Below are 12,043 nucleotides of genomic sequence, written 5' to 3'. Positions count from 1 at the left end.
CAGACTGTCATAACAGGAACTTAATATTTACTTAATTAATATAAAGTATTTTTCAAAGAAAATAGTAACCTAAATCTGTTATTACACAGGATAGTTTACAACATACTACTTGCCATCCATCTAAAGGAGGAATCAAACCCTTGCACTAAAATAAGCAGTGGAAGGAGACATCACCAGGAATGTTTTTAATTGGCTGAGATAACCAATTACTTGCTGTATGTTAGATGGGAGCTTCTCAAATATCTTCACACCATAGGATATAATTCCTAAGTTAGATCTCTGACTTGTATTGATGGTGCAGATCACAGTTCAGCTTGAACTGATTTTTCACAGCCACACTACAGTTCTTTCTTGACACCTATATGCCAACTATAATGACTAATTTTTTTTTTTTTTTTTTTTTTTACCCACCAGACAGCATTCTCAGGTGCAGTATGACGCACAGGATGGGGAGAGCCAACTGTTGCCTTATCATCAGATGGTGCATGTTTGCAGCACTGCTGGAGTGGTGCAGCTGTGGCCAGGCGTGAACTGTACGTACTTCTCACTACATTCAGTGTGTACATGTTTTGTTCTCTGGCCATAGCTACATGAGCCACAACAATGCTGGAAATATGCAATAAATATGTCCCATCTGATAATAAATCAGCTTGTGAATTCAAAACCGGTCATGGTAAATAGAAACTGAAGAATAAAATCAAAGGTGCCTGGCTGCTGGAAACCTTTACACAATTTTAAACCTGAACTGAAATTGCTTCTTCTGGCAACATCTGCCTGAAGAGAGGTATTTAACAAAAACCTTGTGGCATAAGACTAAGATTGCTTGGGCTATTTAGAACTAAATGTCAATATTCCTTCACAGTAACATGAGCAGTGACAGCGACCAAAATGTTCATTATTATTACTTTTCAGCCAGTGAGCTAGCTGCTAATCTGTAAGTAGCTACTATGTAGACACAGAGTGTAAAACCAATGTAACCTACACCATTTTGGTACAAACAGACCAATGATCCTTGGAACACAGCATTATTTCTAGTTAGACACACAAACTATATCTGAAGAACAAAATCAGTCTATATAAAGGGATCTACTGCTCTAACTATTATAAAAGGTAGATTGGCAAAACAAAATCATGACTCCACCCACCTGTTTTGAACAGTAGCGTCATCAACATGGTTTAAACTATTTCAAGCACATACAATACGGTGACCATGACATCACTTATTACAACTGCAAACAAACATAAATAACATGTGAAGTATTTAACTCCAACATCAGAATGAAACTGACAGGAGAACTCAATGACGGAGGTGGTTTCGGACGCGGACAAATATATGACAGTAAGAATGACGACATTACAGCAAAACAAATAGTTGCCCAAAAATCAAGCACATGAAATCCTCAAAATTTAACACAAAAAAATTACAAAAACAAAATCTATTGGTGTTGTAAATTTCGATACCTCAAATGAGGACTACAATACCAGTAACTCATACACAACTAAAAAACTCAACACCACAATTTTCACCTACATAGCTCCAACAAAGCCCTCGACACCAGGAACCAACATACAACTCTAAAACATGGTGTTGCAAATTTCACTTCACCCATAATCCTCCAGCAAAGGTCTTGATATCGTGAACTTGCAACCAACTCCAAAACCCGATGACACAAATTGACCTATATAGCACCAAAAAACAAAGCCCACTGTACAAAAAGAAACACACTCAAATGCTAAAATCTATTTTCCACACTTTCATTTACTCTACCTAATGCAAAGACCACAGCACAACAAACCAAACCATGCCCACATGACTAATATCAGAAACATATTCTAATGGTACATCATTAACCATGATATCAACCAATCACAGTCCAACACAATTACCACACACTGACAAGAAAAAAAACTTTCTAGCGAGCTCTCATCCACTCTCGCTCGGGACATCAAGTAGTAAAGCCTTCAGCTGATAGGAAGCAACCTCTAACAAGGCACTTAGTAACATATGGCCTAAACGAGGCCTCAATAGCTATCTGTTTATAATTATATGTATGCAGCCAAGAAGAATCCTGTACAACCAGTTAAGTACAATATATATTATTTTTTTACCAACGACTTTTAATTATTTTAATCGTTGCAGATCCAGACCATTCAGCCAGCACGTTATCGACGTTACTGACAAACCTGCTGTGATTTATATGTTTCTACGAGGGCGGTTCAGAAAGTAACCTCCGATTGGTCACAGTGCGGGTTGTGGGGGGAGTAGCGACGCCATCTGTGCGTTCACGCACTCAACAGGTCAGTCGGCATCAAGCCGTGGTCGAGTGAACGTCGTACCTGCGCTAGTTTAGTTTTTGTGGCAGTTTGAAATGTGTGCTGCAATAGAAAACCCCGCCAAATGTGAAGTGCGTGCTGTCATAAGGTTTTTTACAGCCAAAGGATATTCTGCAGCAGCTATTCATCGTGAGCTTTGTGCCGTGTACGGACCAAGAGTTATGAGTGAAGGAGTTGTCCGTGAATGGGTACGTTTATTTAAAAGTGGACGAGAAAACGTTCATGATGAAGAGAGGAGTGGTAGACCATCATTGGTGACTGACGAACTCGTTCAGACAGTTGACGCAAAAGTTCGTGAAAATCGACGTTTCTCAATGTCGGAGTTGTCTACTGGTTTTCCACAGATTTCTAAGACTCTCTTGTACGAGATAGTGACAGCAAGATTGGGTTACCGTAAGTTCTGTGCACGATGGGTGCCCAAAATTCTTACCGACCACCACAAAACTCAAAGAATGGCCTCTGCATTAGACTTTCTGTCACGTTATGAGGACGAAGGAGAACCATTGTTAAACAGAATCATGACCGGTGACGAAACCTGGATTAAGTACGTGAACCCTGAGACAAAAGAACAATCAAAGATGTGGGCACATTCAAATTCGCCTACCAAACCAAGAAAAGCCTCGCAAGATTTTTCTGCCAGAAAACTGATGGCAACGGTGTTTTGGGATGCCAAAGGGGTGTTGTTGGTTGAATTAATGGAACGTGGTATGACCATTAATCAAGACGTGTACTGTGAAACAATAAAAAAGTTACGACGGGCTATACAGAACAAACGCCGTGGTATGCTGACTTCCGGTATCGTTTTTTTGCACGATAACGCCCGTCCTCACTCTGCTCGCAGAACAACGGCCCTTCTTGAGTCCTTCAAGTGGGACGTTATCAACCATCCACCTTACAGCCCAGACCTGGCGCCAAGTGATTATCACCTCTTCATGCATTTGAAGAAATGGCTCGGGTCACAGCAGTTTGATGACGATGAAGAGCTCAAAGATGCGGTCACAGGCTGGCTCCAGGCACAAGCGGGTGATTTTTATGCAGAAGGAATTTCAAAGCTTGTGAAGAGATACGATAAGTGCCTCAATCACTATGGAGACTATGTAGAAAAATAGTGCAAAAATGTAGTTGTAAGATGTATATATTAAAATATTTTTATTTAACTTGGTGTATTTTTTTAAATCAACCGGAGGTTACTTTCTGAACGGCCCTCGTATTTAGCATTGGCCACCAGTCAACACTGGCGACGACTCATTCGTCGTCGTCATAACAACTGGCGACAAGGTTAAAGGTACAGATTTTTTGGAAAGTGAAACAGTGACAGCAGCCTATTTATACATGTTTACAGACTATATACCCGGCTGTGCCACCCATCCTCTCCGCATGGTGTGATATGACATTTTTTCCTACTCCCGTTCGTGATTATTTGCTTACGTTGTGATAGCAAATCCAGAGGCAGAACTGTTACGATTACAGAATCAACAGCCCAACGCACTACTACACACATTGGGACTGCTCGTCCAGGGACAACAACAAGCTGTGCCACAAATACCGGCTGCACAGGAGCTGGCCGTACAGCAGGTCACAGCCCCGCCATTTCGCGCATTTGACTTCTGCGTGGAAAGCTGGCAGGAGTGACACATACAGTTTTCACACCACCTTGCTGAATATGACATCCAAAGTAAAACACGGCTGCATGTGCTTTTATCTTGTGTTGGCGTGGCATCATACCACATTCTCCTCAAACTCTTCCCGAGAAGTTCTCCAGATCAGCACAGTTTCGAAGAACTCGTTCAGGAATTAACTGATTATTACAAGGAAAGTGTGAATGTTGTCACTCAGCAGTACAAATTTTTCCACACAAAACGTGCACCTCAGCAGAATTACCGTGAGTGGGTAGCCACTTTGCAAGGCCTCACTCGCAACTGTGGCTTTTCATGTTCTTGTGGCATACCATATTCTAACACCATGGTACAGGACACTATTGTGCAAAACGTGTCAGACACATGCATTAGAAAGCAAATTCTTAAATTATCCAATCCCACTTTAGAACAAGTGTTGGACATTTTGGACAGGCAGGACACTTTGGATTTTGCTGCAAATTCTTTTGAATCGCCTCCCGCTGTCTGTCAGGTTAGCAAGCTGGCTGCACGCGCATCACACATACATGATGCTGTACCGGCTCGGTGCACGCCTGCCCAATTCACTTCCAGGAAAAAGAGACCTGTTATGCGCCGACAGAAGCCGCCTGCTTTGCGCTCATGTCCGCAATGTACTTAAAAAGCACTCACACCAGAACTGCCCATCGCACAACGCCGTGTGCCATTTTTGCAACAAGAAGGGACATGTCCAGGCAGTGTGCCTCAAAAGACAAAAATCTAATGCTCCATATTACATTTCCAGACAAAGTGGCTTCCACCGGAAAGGTTTCCAAAATGAGCCGTAAGCAATGGAAATAAATGTTGTACATTCGCCTCCAGTACCTGTGACATTGCCCGAGTGTGTGAATTTTCTTTGTGATGCCAGTGCAAGCCGACGTAAGGAGACACATCACACACAATCTGCCTGTCAACACAAGCCAGTGCACACTGCTTCTCAGAATCAAATCTTTCGCTGATGGCAGAACAACCTTTTTGTAAACTTGAACATTCAGAATCATATGATCCCTTTTCAGTTGGACACTGGAGCTTCTGTTACACTCATGAATCACAAAACTTAGGAATTGCTTGGTTCACCTCCATTGAGTAACGCAAATGTTACGTTAGCTACCTACAGTGGTCAAAGCATCAGGTTTTAGGACTGGGCAGTTTGCCAGCGACATACCGTGGGCAAACTCAAGTGATTTCTTTTCATGTACTGTGTTCACCCTCATCTGTAAACATTCCTGATCTTGATTTATTTGATGTATTCTCCTTAATTATGCACAATGACATTCTAGCCGTCACTAAACGTGTTCCCACCAACAGTGTTTCCGTACTATGTCAAGAGTTTGCTGATATTTTTTCGCCAGGTTTAGGGCGCGAGACAAATTTTCAGACGCATACTGAATTGAAGGACAATGCACAGCCTCATGCGCTTTCTAGATTAAGTTGCTAAAACACTGCATGCACTTAAGGAACAAGGAGTGATTGAACCAGTGACAGCATCACTATGGGCTTCACTGTCGGTTATCTTAACAAAACCATCAGGCAAATTGCGACTGTGCATGGACTTTAAAGCCGCCATCAATCCTCAACTTGTTGTTGCAACATTTCCTACGCCACGTCCAGAAGACTTGATTGACAATATGTGTGAAGGTAAATATTTTTCCAAGTTAGATTTGCAAGATGCATATCTTCAAATTCCTGTGGATGACGAATCCCACAAGATTCTCGTCGTGAAAACGCATTTAGGTCTCTACAAATTTAAGAGGTTTCTGTTTGGATGAGCCTCTGCACCTGCACTATTTCAGCAGTACTTACAGACTCTTTGTGCATCGATTTCTTCAGTGTGTAATTACCTAGATGACATCATAGCTTCTGGTTCCACACAGCATGAACATTTGCATAATTTGAGACAGTTATTTGAAGTGTTACATGAGAATGGACTTAAACTCAATAAGGACAGGTGTACATTTTTTTCTGAACAGTTATCCTACTTAGGACATGTAATAAACTCTCAAGGCATCCACCCAAGTCCGGATCATATAAGAGCAATATCAGAGCTACCAGCATGCAAGACAGTTAAATAATTACAATCCATCCTTGGAAAGCTCAATTATTATTACAAGTTTTTGCCTCACGTATCATCTCTTGCAGCAGCGTTACATCGACTATGTTGAAAGAACGTTTCGTTCAATTGGCTGCCTGAATGCGAATGTGCCTTTCAGCAGCTTAAATCTCCGTTGTTATCTAGTACATAACCTCTTGGCCTCATGGTTGACCCTTCCGATTTTGGGATTGGAGCTGTTCTTGCACACAAAATTGGTTTGTGCACTTGCCTGATTGCATTTGCACCAAAGCTACTCTCCTCTGCGCAGCGTAACTACTCGCAGATCGAGAAGGAAGCTCTTGCTTTGATTTTTGGAGTTACGAAAACCCACGCCAACACGTTACCCAGATAGCCAATAGCTGAAGACTTGCTGTTCGACTCTTCCGAACAGGCTCGTATGTTCACTGGTGTGCAAAATGATGATGTAGTAGAAAGTTTTTCTGCTGACTTTTGTTGTATAACCACAGTAACAGCTAACAACCTAGTATTAAGTGTTGTTTTGCGTTATGTTACTTTTTCTAAAATTTGGATCGAAGATCCATTGGTTCGTCTTTTTTTTTTTGTGCAGACGACTTTTTGTCCAACATGGTGTCATTTTGCTCTGCACGGAGATCGATCAGTCTCGTGTTATTGTTCCTTGTTCTTTGAAGTCACCTGTGCTACGACTTCTTCACCAAGGTCATTAGAGTATCGTACAGACAAAACAGTTAGCTCGCCGCCACCGTACCTGGTTTGGTATTGTTGCTGACATACCCAAGATTTGTTGTTCTTGTTCTGTGTGTGCAGAAAACCAATCCGCACCACCGCAGAAAATTTTCTCTTGGCCTAAGGCAACTTTGCCACAGAATAGCTTACATTTAGATTTCGCTTGTCCTGTTTGGGATGCATGATGGTTAATTCTTTTAGCAGTTTTCCATCTGTTGTCCACATGTCATCAACATCGTTTGCTACCATCAAATAGTTGTCTTCTATATTTAGCATAGAAGGACTGCCACAAGTCACCGTCACTGACAGTGGACCTCAATTTGTGTCCGCAGGGTTCAAAACCTTTTGTGAAGCTAATGGTATTCAGCATTTAACTTCAGCACCATTCTCCCCTCAATCGAACGGAGCCGTTGAAAGATTCGTTCGGACATTTAAGTCGCAAATGTCTAAATTGATTGACTCTCATTCTCGTGAGGATGCTCTTTTGTTGTTTTTGTCTTTGTACCGATCGCAGGCATGCGATGGTGCTTTGCAGATGAATCGCTGCAAGGTCATCCTCACAGAACTCTGCATTTGTTGCATCCCCCACACCGCGTTTCTTTGCCATGGCAGACCCACAAAATCTTGCCTGATGATATTGTCTATTTTCATCATTCCCACGGCAATCGCCGATGGTTGAAAGGGTGCACCCTTCGCCATCTTGGTCGTGCTATGTTTGTCATATCAGGTCCATCTGGTGAGGTGTCCAGGTATTAGAAGCAGATGCGTCTCTTTAGCCATGGTGTCTCTGCCACTTGCCCTATGTTTCCAGTGTCGGCGCCGTCGGGGGTGCCCCCGAAGGGCCCTCTTTCTTGCTCTCCTCACCCCTGGGTGCCAGCACCCGTAGCTTCGCCTTTGCCGCGCGATGACATGCCAGCGCACATACCATGTCTCACAGGGGAGTCGCCCGCAGTGCCAGCAACGCTGCGGGGACCAGATGACCATACGGACCAGGTGCCTTCAACTGTGATAGGGCACAGTGAAATTCAGGTTACAACGCCATCCAATGCCACAGAACAGTCTGCACTGACTGATTTCCAGTCTTTGATGCCAGTCAGGTACCCAGACCTGATGGTTTCTAGCGAGCTCTCATCCACTCTTGCTCGGAACATCAAGTAGTAAAGTAGCATAACCTTCAGCTGATAGGAAGCAACCTCTAACAAGGCGCTTAGTAACGTATGGCCTAAGTGAGGCCTCAATAGCTATCTGTTTATAATTATACGTATGAAGCCAAGAAGAATCCTGAACAAGCAGTTAAGTACAATATATATAATTTTTTCCAACGACTTCTAATTATTTTAGTCGTTGCAGATCCAGACCATGCAGCCAGCACCTTATTGACATTACTGACAAACCTGCTGTGATTTATATGGTTCTATTTGGCACTGGTCACCAGCCAACACTGGCTACGGCTCATTCATCGCCATCATAAAACATATAATAAAAACAAAAATATCTCCCACTGCAACAAGTAATGACCTACTCATAAATATCTGTATCTTATTCACAACTGAAGAAGAAAGAAAAAATTAATATTAAATCTCTGACCATAAGAAACACATGCCACTAATATTTCCGAACATAAAAATGAATCCATCAGGCACAATGTGAAAATTCAAACTATCTCAGCAGAAAACCAGCTTTTAGCAAGTACATTGCAAATTGGACATTGATGGAAATGAATGTGTGTATCGCATCTTCCCCAATGACAATGAACCCTGGGTTTCCTGCTGCAGTAATTCCTCCAGGCATGACAAGACAACGAAAACAGTACCATTTTAAAAACATCACGACCTATTGCATAAAGAACTACAAAGACATTATGTGTCTTGAGGTAGGCTCAGAATGTGAACCAGAAACTCAAGTCAGCGACAGTAAAGATCCTGATGAAGAACCTGAACAAACAAATATTCCAGTAAAAAAAAAGAAGAGGTGAAAACGCTCTTGTTAAAGTGCCTTTAACCTCATTCAGACTTTTTTTTATGAACAGAAAATCAAGTCGTTTGGCAACTACAAAATATGGTATCTCAGTAATCTATTTTGTAGGATTTGTGACTTCCAATTTCTTGTGGTACTAGTGCCATTAATTGCTCCAGGATCAAAATTTGATCCAAAAGATGCCATAACATAGTGTAAAAATATAAATATTATGCCAAAAAAATAAGCACGGGGCTTGCTACATATTTCTCAACAAGAGGCCAGTTTATTTGGTTTCAAATGTATTTACACTCTGATGTGATATAGGTCTCAGGGAGTAATCCACTTATTGTGAAGTGTTAATTTAAAAAACTCCAAACCACTTGACAAAGGACATTTTAAGTGTAATATATATGCAGAATTTGTTTCTTAAATATGTAAAGTCAAGCAATGATAATAAAGTGAAACTTTAAAAGCCCATTTTTTTACAAGTTGTACAGAATTTAATGCTGAATGTAAAAACTACAAAAACCCAAATTCCTAAATTTTCGACAAGAGGTCCCTTTTCGCTTTCCGCCTCACAAATATTGATACGGTGATGACTGACAATGACTGCCAATTGGCAAGGAAACAGGACTAAATTATCTAGAAAGAAGCTTCATTACAGTTGGAACATTTGTTCAGTGTGTGCATCTTTTTGGTACAACCCAAAAAACGTCAGCACTGCCTGCTTTGCACAATTTTATTCAATCTGTACTACAGCATATTCTTTTTAATCGGCGCAGCTAAGATTTAAAAATTGTCTATTCTAACACTGAAATTCATATACTTACACCCTAAACCATTTACTCCCCACTGGTACTTAAGATTAATAATAAACAGCGAATTTTGAAGACGCTGATTTTCTGAATGTAAGCCGCATAAACCCTTACCTGCTACTTTACTTCAGTATCTTGTTTTGCAAATGAAAAAATTCCTCACACTATCTACTGTTTAGCTGCATGTCACATTCTGCTTTTAGCAAGTTTCATCGTTAAACACTTCAGTGACTGAAAATAAAGTTCAAGAACTTCACTACTTAACAACTCAAAATGTTTAAATGAGAGTTAACTTTCAAGAAGCCTTCCATCTACCATATAAACAGTACTAAGTTGCATACAACATACCTTTGTACTCTTTAATATACACTTACAACTATGAAACTAAATCTGCAGTTTATAACGTTCTCATCAGTACAACGCTGTACTTGCAGCTTGAGCACATATGACACAGTATTAGATAAATCCTCTACATTTATATTCTACGGGAAAATACGATATGCTAACCACAATCATTTTAACTGATCAACTCACTTGCCTCCCAGAATGTCAATGTACATTACGTTTCCTATTCTCTCTCCAACAATTTTGCAACCCATTTTGCGTTCTGCTTTTCGTTTCTTATAAATCGGAACAGCACGAAGCCTATGGCTGAGTTACCACTACAGTTCCACAAAGCATCCTACTATATTGACCAAAACAATAACAAACACAGATCTTCCCGCTCGCCAAAAATTTCGTCTTCAAAGTTAATACTCACAACGCCTTCAAATGGGATGTGGTAACTTCTGAGAACTATATCACGTCCCCTTGTTTCGCTGTCATTAAAGTCTTGTGCGATTCACCGCCAAACACTGTACTTGTATCGCTTTATTACATATTTACAAATATTGCAAAACAAAGTAAATTGACTAATTCAACGAAAGCTAGGTCCATGGAAATACAAGTGTAATAAATTTCTTTGCAGTGGTTCGACACTCGTTAACTATCGATAGTTGTGAGCGGCAATCTTGTAGCCTATAAATAGCGAGTCTTCGGCGCTGCAATTGATAGTGAAAATCAAAGTACAGCAGAGTCAAAAGCAGTAGCACTTGTCGTAAATTTGTTTGTAGTGTGAACGTAGAAATTGAAATGTTGGTGTGGGAAACCACTTTAACTCCGCCTGCAGTTACTGTTGGAGTGAATTAAGTAGCTCTGCAGTTGCTGTTGCCGGTCCCAAGCCCGGAGAAAGGAGGAGGGTTGGCGAAGCGCAGAAGCCGTAAAAGAATCGACATAAAATAGTTCGAGAGATCCTGTAGAGCTTAATACCTTAGTCGTAATGACGACGACGACGATAATAATATTGATTAACCCACACAATTTCAACGAGCGTAACAAGCAGGAATGTTGGAGCTTCCCAAATGTCTTCAACCGAAATGCAAATACTTCTGGGCTTAACCTTTTCTATTGAATAAAATTTTTCTTGGTTATCGCTATTCTTATAACAGCAAAATATCACAGTTTAAATGGATAACTTGCACACCCTCCGCGCTTGTGCCAATTCCTGCTATTATCTGTCAGTGTAATAGCGCCAAAAGGCTTGTCAGTACGAAAGGATAGCGTGTTCATCTTCGAAGTTTAGACAAAGTTATTGTAGTAGTGGACACAAGGAATAGGATGTTCTAACCACTGCTTCTCAGTATATTTAGTCCTTAATGAAATTTGTTGAAAATAATGTGCCTATTTACAACCAATAGCTCAATATATAGTATCGATACTAGTGATAAGAACAATCTATATAAAAATCTAACATCACGTACCTTGATCCAAAAAGGCGCCCAATATTCAGGAACACACAGACTCAGTTAACTGCCAGCAACCATTAAAAACTTGGCTTCAGATAAATTACAGCTTAAACAGAGTTTGAAAGACTTTTTGGTAGGAAACTCATCTACTCTTCAGACGAATATCCTAACAGGGACAGTTAGACCAGCTTATGTAAAAATTTCTGTTTTGACAGCACTTGGTCACAACAGTTAAGATTAGGTATGATGATAAATTTATCAAATACTTATAACTAGGTTTCATTCTGATAGTGTATTAATTCTGTAAATATTAGCAGTTCCAATTTATTGTAATATGTTCACATATTGTGACAATCTCCTGCCAAATGATTGGGGAAGTGAGTGTTGTATTCATGTGTTCTATATTTTTTGTGTTATACTTTCTGACATGTTCCATGCCCATGAGAGTCATGTCACTTTTGGGTCTGTGGAACAAAAACTTAATCTAATCTAGAAAGAAAATTTCATCTCATCAAAACAGTCAATTGAAATTCTGAATTAAATTTCATTATGGGGCTTTAAATTTCTAGTAATGGAATAATAATATTTTTGGGTAAAGTTCACAGTCATATAGATTACCACATAGTCCAGTACGAGTATGAATTTAGAATATGATTTATAACATCTTTGTAATGTTTAGTTGTCTCAGCTACATTTTCTGAC

The 12,043-nt window shown here is 40.3% G+C and overlaps 1 long non-coding RNA gene across 2 annotated transcripts in view; it reads right to left on the bottom strand.

Annotated features, from left to right (window-relative positions):
* Positions 1-10,230, bottom strand: part of LOC124721593 — a 121,507-nt gene extending 111,277 nt beyond the window's left edge. For both annotated transcript variants that reach the window (XR_007006353.1, XR_007006352.1), the window contains exons 1-2: positions 10,092-10,230; positions 9,672-9,788 (exon numbers count right to left, since the gene is read on the bottom strand). This is a non-coding gene — a long non-coding RNA (uncharacterized LOC124721593). The remainder of the gene's footprint in view (positions 1-9,671; positions 9,789-10,091) is intronic.
* Positions 10,231-12,043: the final 1,813 nt, after the last annotated feature.

This window comes from Schistocerca piceifrons, chromosome X (genome assembly GCF_021461385.2).
Source record: "Schistocerca piceifrons isolate TAMUIC-IGC-003096 chromosome X, iqSchPice1.1, whole genome shotgun sequence".
Taxonomy (NCBI): Eukaryota; Metazoa; Arthropoda; class Insecta; order Orthoptera; family Acrididae; genus Schistocerca; species Schistocerca piceifrons.
This window is presented reverse-complemented; position numbering and strand designations above follow the sequence as displayed.